A 13,253-nucleotide genomic window follows, 5' to 3' on the forward strand; every position below is an offset into this window, starting at 1 on the left:
GTAGAATTTCTCGAACTGAAACGGCTGAGTCAAGTATTGTTCATCTACTGCTGCCTTCTTGGCTAGAAGATTCGCCTCCTCATTATTGCCTCTAGCTACCTGGCAAAGTTCGCAGCTGCCCTTCTCGTCCTTAATTTTCTCCATTAGGGACCGAACCTTTTTTTTCATATTTGATAATATTTAGTTCTGGGATTTTGAATTACCCCTAACACTGATTAATAACCAGTTGTGAGTCACTAAAAATAATGAATTTTTATATACTTAATTCCTTGATGATTTTTAGAGCCATAATTACAGTCTCGTACTTAGCTACATTTTTAGTGGTATTGAAGGTGAACTTTGCTATATACTGAAGCTTTATACTAGTTTGCAATTGCAACAAGATCTCAATTCCTGAACCCCAGCCCTACAAGCTCCATCTGCCCAGACCTTCCACTCCTCTAAGGTTGATTTAGGGGACTCTAAAGGTTCTAACAGTGGAGCCATTTCTACGATAAAATCGGCTAGTACCTGGACTTTCATGACCTTCCTTGGAACATACCTAATATTATAGACCGACAATATTACTGCCTAGATAGATAATTACCCTGACAACTTCGACCTGTGCAGAACCTTCGGCCAAGGATAATCTGTCCTGACCTTGATGGTGTGCGACTCGAAGTATGGTCGTAGCTTTGTAGCCGACATTAAAACTGCAAATGCCAACTTCTCGAGATGAGGATAATTTATTTTCGCCCCCTTCAAAACTTGGCTGGTATAATACATCGGGCTTTGTTATCCTTTTTTTTTTTTTGCGAGAGAGCACCGAGCAAACCATTTTTTGTGTCACAAACAAATATAAAAATAAAAATTTGCCTTCGATAGGCGGGCTTAGCAATATAGGAGATGATAAAAAGGTTTTTAGATTTTCAAATGTCTCTACACATTCTTTCCCCCTACTCAAACTTACCTTCGCCTTTTAAGAATTTGAAAAATGGGAGACATCTTCTGGCCGAGCACAATATGAAATGGCCTAGGTCAGTGATACGCCCATTCAACCTTTGCACTTCATTAATAGTTTTGGGAGCCTCCATGTTTTGGATAGCATTGATTTTCTCAAGATTCGCCTCTATGCCTCTTTCTGAGATGATATACTCCAGAAACTTCCCAACTTTACCCTAAAGGTACACTTTTCAAGATTCAACTTCATATCTGCCTTGTCCAAGATATCAAAGACTTTCTGGATGTCTTCTGAATGGTCTTTCAATGATTGACTCTTTACTACCTTGTTATCTACATACACTTCGATGGTTGACCCCACCATGTCCTTAAAAATTCCTGACACCAACCTTTGGTATGTTGCCCTGCGTTTTTTGAACCAAAAGGCATTACCTTATAGCAATAAACTCCTTCGTCTATTATGAACGCATTTTTTTTTTGCATCCTCCATGTTCATTATGGTCTAGTGGTATCTTGAAATGGTATCAAGGAAAGAAAACACTGCATGATCCAATATCGACTCTACTAATCTATCGATGGATGGTAACGGGTAATGATTTGCCGGACTTACTTTATTTAGGTCAGTGAAATTCATGCACATCCTCCACTTTCCATTAGCTTTCTTTACTAGGACAGCATTGGTGAGCCATGTGGGATACTGGACTTTCTTTATCAACCCTGTACTCAAAAGCTTATTAATCTATTCTTTGATCACCTGGTACCTCTCTGGTGCAAACTTTCTTTTCTTCTATTGAACTGGTTTGACGATTTTATTAACGGATAGCTGATGGGTGATGAGAGTCGTGTCCACTTGCTATATCTTTTAGGGATTAAGCAAAAGTGGCTACTCGGCTCTTTAGCAATTCTACCAGACGAGTCTTAGTTTTACCGGTTAACACAATGCCGAACCGTACCTTTTGATCCTTACCTATCTGGATTTCCTCTACTGAGTCTGCTAGCTCTGGCTTTACATGAGATTTCGGCTTCTCCAATAAGTCGATGGACATAATTGCTTTTCCGAGACTTTTTGCTGGGTGCCCGTAATCTTCTTTGGCCAGCCTTGGATTACCTCAGACCATTGCTATTCCCCTAAAGTTGGAAGCTTAAGAAACATAACACCCATGTTAATAGTAATACCGTGGTAGTTTAAGACAGGACGGCAGAGTATCGTGTATGCAAATGGGATATCTGCCATCGCGAACTCTGCGTACAATTCTCGCCTATATTTTTCATCATCCAGTACCAGGGAAAGGTTGATAGTACCCAGCACTGCCATGATTTTATCTCCTAATCCTACTAAAAAGGATAGAAAACTCTGACAAAACTATTTTTATCTAAGCCTAATTTGTTAAAAACATTTAAGATGAGAAGGTTTACTGAACTACCTGTATCTACCAATACCTGCCTTACCTCGTACAGGTTCAAGAGAATCTTAATGACTAACGGGTCATTTTGAAAGAATTCAATCGCTTTGTCAGTAGAACTAAACTTTAAATCTTGCTTAGTCCATGGTTCTTGATCGACAAATAGGACGTCTTTTACCACACGCTTATTTTTTCCTTTACCTTTATCAAGTTCTCCCGTAATGACATATACAATTCCAGCAATTTAAAAAGTGGAAGGAGAGTGAAAGATATTCTTCTATAAAAAGAGGAGCAGGAGACCGATCGTAACCCAAATGAAGGGAGAACTCAAAGGGTTTCTCGGCAATGGAACAAGATGATGTTGCTGAAAATGAAATGATCATGTGTCCGGAACGAAACTGTGTTGTGATTGGCTAAACCTGCAAGGAAGAAAATGTGAGGTGGTGGTGGGTGCCCACGGCAGCCACTCTGATACTCAAGTCAGTAGTCTGAAAAATGGATGCAATAAACTGCTTAGAACTTGAGTAGTATTTCAGAATAGCGTACATTTACCTCTGTGATTCCTTCCCTTTTATTCCATAAGAATGTAGAAATAAATATGATATCTTTTAATAAATTAGCGGTGATATGGCCAACTGCTTGATAATGAATATTGCCGGCGGAGGAGAGAAAAATCCCGCCGGTACAGGCATAATAGGATTTGAAATCAAAAAATATACACAAGTTATACAATTCTATGTTAATGCTTCATGTCTGAAATCAAAAAATTTATAAGAAATGAATATAATTAATTTTTTTTATCAATTCTCATTATAAAAAAAATTTAATTTTTTGCAACTTAAAATTTTCATTTTAAAAAAATAAAACTTATATATGATTATATAAAAATTAATATATTATTCTCAAATAATTTATTCCACCGAACTTGCATGAACCAAGATGATTTTACCAATAACCTAAACAAAAATAGAGTATATAATTTATCCCTTGAATTTTACCTAAAAAATTAATTGATATTATGATTTTTTTTGCTATTAATTTTTAATCTTTAATTTTTATAAAGAATAATTATTTAACTTTTATAGGTAGATATAGTTTATTCCGATTTTGAATTTTTATATTTTATAAAATTTAGATATTAAAAAATTAACGATATTAATTAACTTTCTTTATAAAAATGAGGGTTAAATTATATATTTAATAAAAAAAATGATGATTTTAGCAAGTTGATGTTAGATGGAAAACCATTTTTTCATTATAATATTGAAAATTGACAAAAATAAATAAATAAATAAAGATGAAGATGCATATCTCAAAATGCATACTGGTAGATTGATGAGGGCATTAAAACCAGGGAAGGAATGCAAAACTAGGGGCTCTCACAGTTCAGGTACAGCCCTCCAAGACTTTTGATTAAAGCCTTAACTCTTTGTTAGGTCAAAAATAGCAGAAACCCTAACTTATACACATCCCCCCCCCTCTCTGTCTCTCACTTTTTCTAATTCAAATTTGTATCTCCTTCTTTTTACTTTTTCTTTTTTTAAATAAAAAATTAATCTATATTACTAGATTCACTTCATACACTCAAACCTAGAATTAAAAAATTCAGAGATATTTTTCATAATTAAGTGCATTTTAATATCAACATAAGAAAAATTAACAAAAAACCACATGAATACTCCGACGAATTGCAACAGCTTCAACAATACAATGATGAAATAGAGTATCATAGGACTCTCGCAATAGCAATAATAAACCACATATAATTTAATTTAATCAATTAAGATAAATTTTATTTTATATAAGACAGGTAAATTAATTATCGCAAACATTATCTTTATATAAAAAATATAAAAACTCGACTTTTACTTAAAAAATAAAAATACAAACCAATCAAAATAATTATGTAAAAGTATAAAAAATATCGTGTAGTTTTATAGATTTTTCATTTTGGAATCTCCAATTACTTTAGTAATGGATTGTAATATAAGTTTTACATTAGCTTGATATTTGTTAATTGCATGATATTATAAGAATTTTTTATTTTAATATAAAATTAAATTATATATTTTAAAGTAAATCACATATTTTTGAAATAAAAAATAATTGAAATTATAAAATATTTTTTGGACTTTCCTAAATAATTGTACCCAATTTTAATTTCTTTATTAAAATTAAAAAAAAATCATGTTTTGAAAATGATGCTTAAAGATCACCAATGTTGTAATTTTATTTATGAAACATTTAAGCTGTTAAATTTTTTTTTTTTTAAATCCAAGTTTTATTACTAATTTTCCCAATACTTTTTAGTTGTTAAGAATCATTCAAAAAGAAATATATTTGTCCTAGAGGTGCCCACGGATCGATTTGTTTCGTAATTCAGAATCTAAACAAGAGCAAAGGGAGTGATTCTCGATGATTTTAAAAGTTTCAATTTGATTTCCTTATGGTTTGTAGATCTTTCTTTTGTTTTTCAGAATAATACCAATTTCATATTTAATTTTGATTTTAAATTTAATTAATGAGATATGACCATTGTTCAAAATAAGTGATAAGAGTCAGAGAAATTAATACGCCGTCTCATATATGAAAAGAAAGATCCGAGTATCATAGTAGTTAGTTTTTATCAAGACTCAATCTTACCTGAGCAAGATAAAACTTCACATAAAATTACTATTAGCGGATGTAATCCAATAAATCCTATTACATTTACAATCACGAAATCTCTTATCCATTGACGGATAACAGTCGAATTTTTAGAAAATTTAATAACTAATTCCACCATTTTACAATATAAAAGATAATGAACATAAAAATTAAGATACGCATTCGTATACAATCATTTTTTGAGTTATAAGCAATTCATTACATTTACCACATTTAACTCGAGCGTCAGAGTGATGGCTGAAAGCACCAATTATCTCACTTGTTTTTTGCAGATTGAACAATTACACTCAAACTCTATTTCAGCCATATCATTAATTATAATTTCGAACAAATAAATATTTTAAAAAAAAATAAAACAATAAACATAAATAATTATTAGGGTTATTTCCTTTTCTAATGACATTATTTCCTTATATTTTGACCTAACTATTCTGATTTCTACTTGTTTTCTTCTTTTTTTTTCGATTATATCGATCTTCCACACTTATCTCTTCCTTAAGTTATGTTAATGTACGGCATTTAACCTAATTATAATGCCTTTTTTAATTATTTTAAAAGCTTATTTGATAAAAATTTTTTTAGAAGTTTACAAATTTCACATATATATCCTAAATTTAAAATTTCGAATAATAAAATCAATTTTTTTAATTTTACCTTAATTTTAATCATTATTTTCAATCAATTTTTCATCAAAAATTTTTTAATTCATATATCATACCGTGTGAATTATATTAAAAGGTCTATTAAATAAAAAAATTAAATATTTATATTAATTTATATTTATATCTAAAATTTTAAATTTTAAATAATAAACAAAACTTTTCAATTAGTCAGCAACCAAAAAAATTGAATTAAATATGAAAAATTGATAAATTACAATATAATTTCTAAAATTTTATATTAATAAAATATATATTTTTTAATTTAAATTATAAATTAAAAGTAAATTTATTTTATATTTATTATATGTAATATTAAATATATTATATTAAATAAATATTTATTAAAAATATATTTTCATTATTTAAAATATCATATATAAATATTATATAATAAAATATTTTATTCAATGCTTAAATTTAACAATATAAATTGTGTATATTTTTAATATATGAAAAATTATATTTTATACCAATAATATTAAATAAAATAAATTATTATATCTTTTAATTTATAAAGTTTGTTTTTATATTTTAAATTTTTATTAATTTACAGTATGAACATAAAAGTGGGGATAAAAAATAAATAATAATATTTAAAAAATATTATTAAAATAAATATATATATTTTAAGAATTATTTTACTCTTCTATTAAAATTTTAAAAGCTATATTATAATTTATTATTAATTTTTTATTAATATAATTATTTTTATTATAATTATGATAAATTAAAAAATAATAATTTTATTATTTAAAATTTTATATATAAAATAAAAATTAATATAAGTATTTAAAATTTTTTATCCATTAACCTTTAAAAATAATAATCCTATATAACGTACATTATTATTGAAAAGCCTAATAACATTATTAAAACAATTATGATCGAAATTAATCAACGCTAATAATTAAAATCGAAGTAAATATAAAAAAAAATATATTTAGAATATAAACGAAAATTTGTAAACCTTTAGTTCTAATAGGCTTATTTTAATTATTTCCTAAACTATGATTCAAATTTTCTTAATTATAATATAATTCCAAATAATTAAAATATTTTTCCAAATTATTTTTAATTAAATTTCATTAATCATATCTTCTCAAAAAAATTCCTCAATCATATTATAAATATAATTAATAAAAAACCTTCTCCCCTTCAAGTTATTAATAAAAAAATTCGATAAAAAATTAATTAAAAAAATTACCATAAATATCAAATTCCTTTTAATTTTTTAATTTAATTAGAAAAATTGAAACTTTATTTGACAATATGTCCACAACTGGGCAGCCATAGTTAGGATGAAGTTAAAATATGGATGAGCACATACATGCAGAGCAGCACGAAACAAGACAGCAACGGTAACCAGCACAAAATAAGCAGATTATAATAGCAGCAAGTAATAACTCATAATGTATTACAGCTAGAATGTCAAAACCTATAACAAGCATATAATCACAAAACAAGCTCTCAACATTCGTGAGCAGGGAGGAGGAAAAGAAAGGAAAAGGAGAGGAGGAAGAGAGGCATTGAACAAGCATAGGTTCTGGGATAAATTATGTTACACTACCAAAAGCTTTAGTTGAGAAATTCACCAAAATTTAAGTGCCAGTCTATGCAGCAACAGATGGTTTTGAAGCAGTGGAAAGCTTAGATCTCCTCTTTTCCAAGCTCTCACTACGGCGCTCCCGCTGCTCTTTCAATCTAGTGGCAAGAAGTCTCTGATACTCGGCTGCCTCAGCCTTGGCCTTTACAATTCTCTTCTTTTTCTCTGCAATCCTCGCACGCTTCCTCTGAAGTGTCAATGGAGTTACAAGCCTTTGTATTTTTGGAGCTTTACTCACTTTCTTCCCTGCAAAACAACCAAAAATTATTATTATCGTTTCACATTTCAGACAAGTTATAACATGCACCTGCCTCTTTCTCTCAATATCCCTGCATGGCCGCCTCTCACCACTAACCACAATATCCAAATTAGCGCGCACACACACACACACAGAATAATCACGTCAGTATTTTTTAAACCCTTCTTATCCACTGCACTGTGCTCTGGAAGGAAGAAGAGAAGGTGTTGGGGTTGGTGTAAACGGAAAGTAAGATGCACCATCAATTTGAATTATTGCTGTTTATAGCCGCAATATTCCAGGGCCAAAACTATACATTGAAGATTGACCAAGTATGAACTAACGGTCAATTCCCAACTGATGCAGCAGAGGATAAATTTAAAGTAGTTGTGTATGGTAGGACTGGAGGAGTCTGCCTCTTTGGACAGACCTTGAAGAATATCTAATCCTAATTTGGAGCACCTTCACATGAGTTCTATAAGTTGTCCCTATCACCAAAAGCTTACAAGAAAGATTTATACAAGACATATAACTAGCACGACTCATGCTAATGCAAACATACACTGCAACTAAACGTCAGATGATGATTGAAGACCACATACTCGAATTGAATTGCCAAAACAATTCGAACAATATATTCTAGATACTAACAGAATATATCAACTCAATAACTTAATTCTCAAACATTGTGTAATATCCGGCTAAATTCCAATGTTGAAATTTTAAATTTTTGACAAAATCTCCATTGAAATTCAGAATTTCAGAAGTGGAAATTTTAGAAGGATAAAATGGGATTTTTATAAAATGAATTTCAAATATTTTAAAAATTTGTTTAAAAAAATGTATTTCAGAAATTTCAAGTTCGACCGCCGAATCTCCGGATTCAGCACCTAATGTGACTTTTCCAGCTCACCTATAAGTTGAGTTCAACCAAAAAATGGAGAGAGGTTTTCTCCATTTTCGGACAAATGTAAGCCTAAGACAAACTCTTGATATTTTCGCTTTAATCTTCCATAAATCTTTCAGAAATTCATGATGTTATCTTCAATTTTAAAGAATCAAGCTTGAGTTTTCGAGTTTCAGCTTTGGGGACGCTTTGGAGCTCATCTCTTCCTCCCTCCAAATTCTTTCTTGTTGTAGTTGTCTTCTTCGAAGAGATAAGTTAAAACCCATATCTTCTCTTCAGTTTTGAGAGTTTTATAAGTTGTTTAAAGAGATTTCAATGCATGTAAGGGTTAAAAATGGAAGTTCAAAGTGTGATGATTGAATAAATTTCTGGTTTTGATGAATCTTTGTATGGTTTGGTTGCGTATTGTTCTTTTCCTTGCTTTTATGTTGTTTCAAATTTGCCCTTTCTTGACATTTTATAAATCTAAATCCCCCGCACAATCATCAAATGGTTATGAACTACTGTTGGATTAATACATGTAGCATATGTAGCATGTAGGCTAAAATTCAAGATATATTAAAGCTTATAGACAAGAACAATTCTCAAGTTTGCTAAATAGATCAATGGTCGGGCATTCAACGAAAAATCTAAGCCTTTAGTTACCGTTCAAAATTGCTTGTCCATACATATTTAATGCATAATTTAGTATTCCTTCTAACACTTGTGCTTCAAGGCTAGCTAATTCAACAAACTAAGTTATGATACATTGCAATCCCACCTGTCACTTACTAAGAGACAAAAGGTAAAATCTAATTAAGATGGCATTGTGAAATCTTCAGCTATGAAGAGGTTGCAACATAAGCACATGTATGCATGTCCAAGGCACTGGAAGGAAACCTTAAACGCAATATGGCAACCTTATTACATATCCTTCCCATGCATCTTCCCTCTTTCAAACCAAACCATCAAATAAATGAAGATCAAAAGAGAAAGAGATGAGAAATGCTACCAGATTTTGTTGTAAAGTTTCTACGGTATGTGTTGACAGACTTGCGGACATCATCTTCCTTGGAGAGGTTAAAAAGCTTCCGAATCTTGGATGCTCTCTTTGGACCTCTCATCCTTGGTTTTTCAGTGTCAGTCAACCCAGGCAAATCATTTTCTCCCTTCTTCACTAAAACCAAGTTCAAAACAGAAAGGTCATGACTAACAATACACCCACGAACAGATTTTCTCCTGCGTTCTCCATTGCGTCTTCCATATCCACGGAAGCATGGGGTGCCCGCTCACATAAAAAGGAATAGAATTTAAATCATGACGATCATGCATTGGATATCTCATGCTTATATTTTAAAAAAAAAAAAATCAATGAAGAATCCTTATGGAAAGCCCATTATCAGTAACGAGATTCTGACATTGCGCTAACTGAAAAAAGGTGTACGGGTGCCCTTTTTTTTTTCTTGTGCGTTTATGACGTTATTCGAACGTTACAGCAGCATTACACATTACTAAACAAATCTATCCATAATGGCAGATGTAAGAATAATTATGGTTGGGATTTTGACAACTCAAAGTACCTTATCCAAAAATGGTTTTCTAGGCCAGCCAGTTGTTTTGGTGTCCAATTCCACTAAAACAGTTACAAAAAAGTCTACCCCTCTATGCAGCAACAGACGGACACGACCAGGAGTCAGCACTCCCTGCTTCATGGGAAATCCTTGTCACAGGCTCCCATGATTTTGAAAAATAGCCTTTGAACTCCTATTTAATATTAAATTTATGTCAAAAATTGGAAACATTTCCAATCACCAATCAAGTATGTAAAAGAACGAAAGATGGATAACCGTATCATACCTCACCCAGGGAATCTCCACTGACCTCCTGTGAGATCCTCTTGTCAAAAACTGCACGTCTGTGGTAAAACAAAAAATCCAAATTTTCTGCAATCAGACACGAACGGAGAGAGGAAAAATAACAAAAAGAATAGAAATCGAAAAGAGAAAATCGGATATTATTTACAGCTTCTGATCGTCATCGACCTCGAGCTTCTTCTGGCATCCAGTAGTAGGATTCTCGATATTGAACTGCACTGTATCGCATAAAATTTTTATTCAGTTAAAAACCACTGATAAATATGAAAACGGCAACAAGATTTAGATTTGTAAAAGCGAGTGAAAAATCAAAATTAGGGCTTTTGGACTGCAAACCTTCATGCTTATTTGCTCTAGCTCTCGCTGGGAGCGGGAACTTTACTCTGCGTGTGCACGACTGTTTGGGTTTGTAAGTGAAAGTGTTAGGGCTTTAAGTTTTGGCCTTTCTGGTTGAGGTCTTGTGGGTCGGGTTTGTTACCTTTACCTGATATTTTATGGGACGGATCACCCACCCAATCTTTTAGCTTTAAATTCCATATTTTTTTCAAAAATAGATAAAATTATTTCTTAAATTCCAATTTCCATAAATATTTTATATTTTTATTTTTAAATTTCTACCGTTAATAAAGAGTAAAGATATCTTAATATTCTCGAGATAAATGAGATGACACAATATTTATTTAAAATATGTCGTGAACTGTTGTTATATGATAAAGTCACATGATAGGACCTTAATCAATTATGACACTAAATCACAAAAGTTTCACGTATAAAAAAAAAAAATTCGAATATTATAAGGGTTAATACTCAAAATAATAGAAGATTCATTCTCTTATGACCGGTTGAGCCTTTCATGACATTTAAGTTAACGTTAAAAAATATTATATAGCATATCCTCATTATACTTATAATCACAGGATGTCTTATCCACTAGCCGATAGTAGTCGGATTTTCAGGAAATTCACTAACTCCATCTTCTTACAGTATAAAAATAAAGTATACATAGAGCTCGAGGTACACATTCTTACACACTCTTTTTAAGCTCAAACAATCTACTTACACTGACCCTCTCTGATAATTTATTGACTTGAGCGTTGGATTGACTGCCCATATATGCCAACCATCTCACTTTCTTTCTTTTGAAGAGTGACATACTACTTTTATTCTATTGTCGGGGTCTCTATTGAGTTCTTATTCATTTAGGATAAATCCAGCCTAACTTTCTATTTATATTTTAACTCAAAATACTTTCCATTTCTGTCACTTTACTCTTAAAATAGTTGAAAATTTATGAACTGTTGCTAAGTCTGTTGCCAACAGGAAAGCCATCATCTCCTCCACCTTTAGTAGTGGACAAAACACTTCTCCCATGGTCAATGAGGCAGACCTCAACAATTTGAACAATGAACATATGGTACAACACATAAAAAAAATTGCAAGCACCTCTCGAGAAATATAAAGCTCGGGAGGAGACCTCATTCATGGCATCTAGAATAAGAGAGGAAGCTTCCTTTAAGACCCCAAAGACTCGGACAGAGGCAAGTTACACGCAACCCAAAGGCAAAGCTGTTGTTGGAACATCCGGCCCACCTTTAAAATGAGCATGGCGAGCAGAAGAGATCGTCGCACTTCCTCCACCTCCTCCTCCAACAATAAAGGAGCAAACCATGTCACAACCCAAGTAAAACCCAAAAGTTAAAAAGGCGAGCTATGAAAGAGATTAGAAAAATTATCTCATGTCACGAGGGAGAGAAGATCGAGGTAAGTATAGGAATTATACTCTTTTAAATGACTCACGCATACATATTTTGATGTGGATCAGGGAAAACGACGAAGAAGTTAAATGGCTCGCCAAGCTTAATCCAAACAAAGCGAGCTTATGGGATAGAATAAAGTTTTATCAATTTTATGAAGATCATGGGTACTCTACAGAGGAATGCCGACAGTTAAAAGACGAAATCAAAAAACTGATAAGGGACGACACACTCTGACAGTTTGTCAGAAAAGACAAAAAGGATAGGAGACCCAAGCCTGAGGTAAGAATTTCAGAAAACACTATTGATAGTGAACCCGTTAGGGTTATACATGTAATTGCAGGTGGACCTAGTGATTGTAAGGGCAAGAACAAGCGTGCCCTGAGGATGTCTTGTTTGTAGAGTAAAAATTGTGGATGAAGCAAGAGATAATGTTCGGGCTAGCAGATAGAGTGATAAAATCTTTACACAATAACCCGTTAGTTATAAGCATTCGGTTAAATATATATGACATGAGGTGACTCTTGGTAGACACAGGTAATTCCGTTAACCTTCTCACTTAAGAAGTATTTAACAAGTTGGGGTTAGATAAAAATAATCTTGCTATGAGGCAAGTAACTGCTAGCCTTATGCTCATGTGTTAGTCCCGTTAATAAATTTTCTAAGCATTCATGCCTAAAGCCACGAGGCAGATAACCGCTAGGCACACGACCATGTGTTGTTCCTATTAAAAGTTTCCAAGACATTTGTGGCTAAACCAAGAGGCTAGGGACCGTTAGGTAAAAATCCGAATGTTAAAATTAGTTTATTAAGCTACAAGGTAGGTTAAAACCCGCTAGGCAAATGTTCGGTGGTTAACTCCATTGAAATACATTTTATTTATCAGTTAAGTGGAGCAATATGACAATTAGACAAAAAGTTCTGTAACACCCCTTACCCTATCAAGTGTAGACAGAGCAAGGAATGTCACAAACTATTTTTTTTATTTGTGAATACCATAGCTTCTTCTGCCTTGTGATTTCTGCACAACACTTTCACTAATGGAATCTTCTTATTTCTTAACTCTTTCATTTCTCTTGCTAAAATTTTCACTGGTTTTTCTTCATAAGTTAAATCAGCTTGTACATCAATGGTTTCTGCTGAAATGACATGTGAAGGGTCAGATCTGTATCTTGTTAACATGGATACATGGAAGACATTGTGTATTCTGTCTAACTCTGGAGGTAA

At 32.1% G+C, this 13,253-nt stretch overlaps 1 pseudogene; it reads right to left on the minus strand.

Annotated features, from left to right (window-relative positions):
• Positions 1-7,030: 7,030 nt before the first annotated feature.
• Positions 7,031-10,685, minus strand: LOC110624390 (annotated as a pseudogene).
• Positions 10,686-13,253: the final 2,568 nt, after the last annotated feature.

This window comes from Manihot esculenta, chromosome 10 (assembly GCF_001659605.2).
Source record: "Manihot esculenta cultivar AM560-2 chromosome 10, M.esculenta_v8, whole genome shotgun sequence".
In the NCBI taxonomy this organism is placed as follows: Eukaryota; Viridiplantae; Streptophyta; class Magnoliopsida; order Malpighiales; family Euphorbiaceae; genus Manihot; species Manihot esculenta.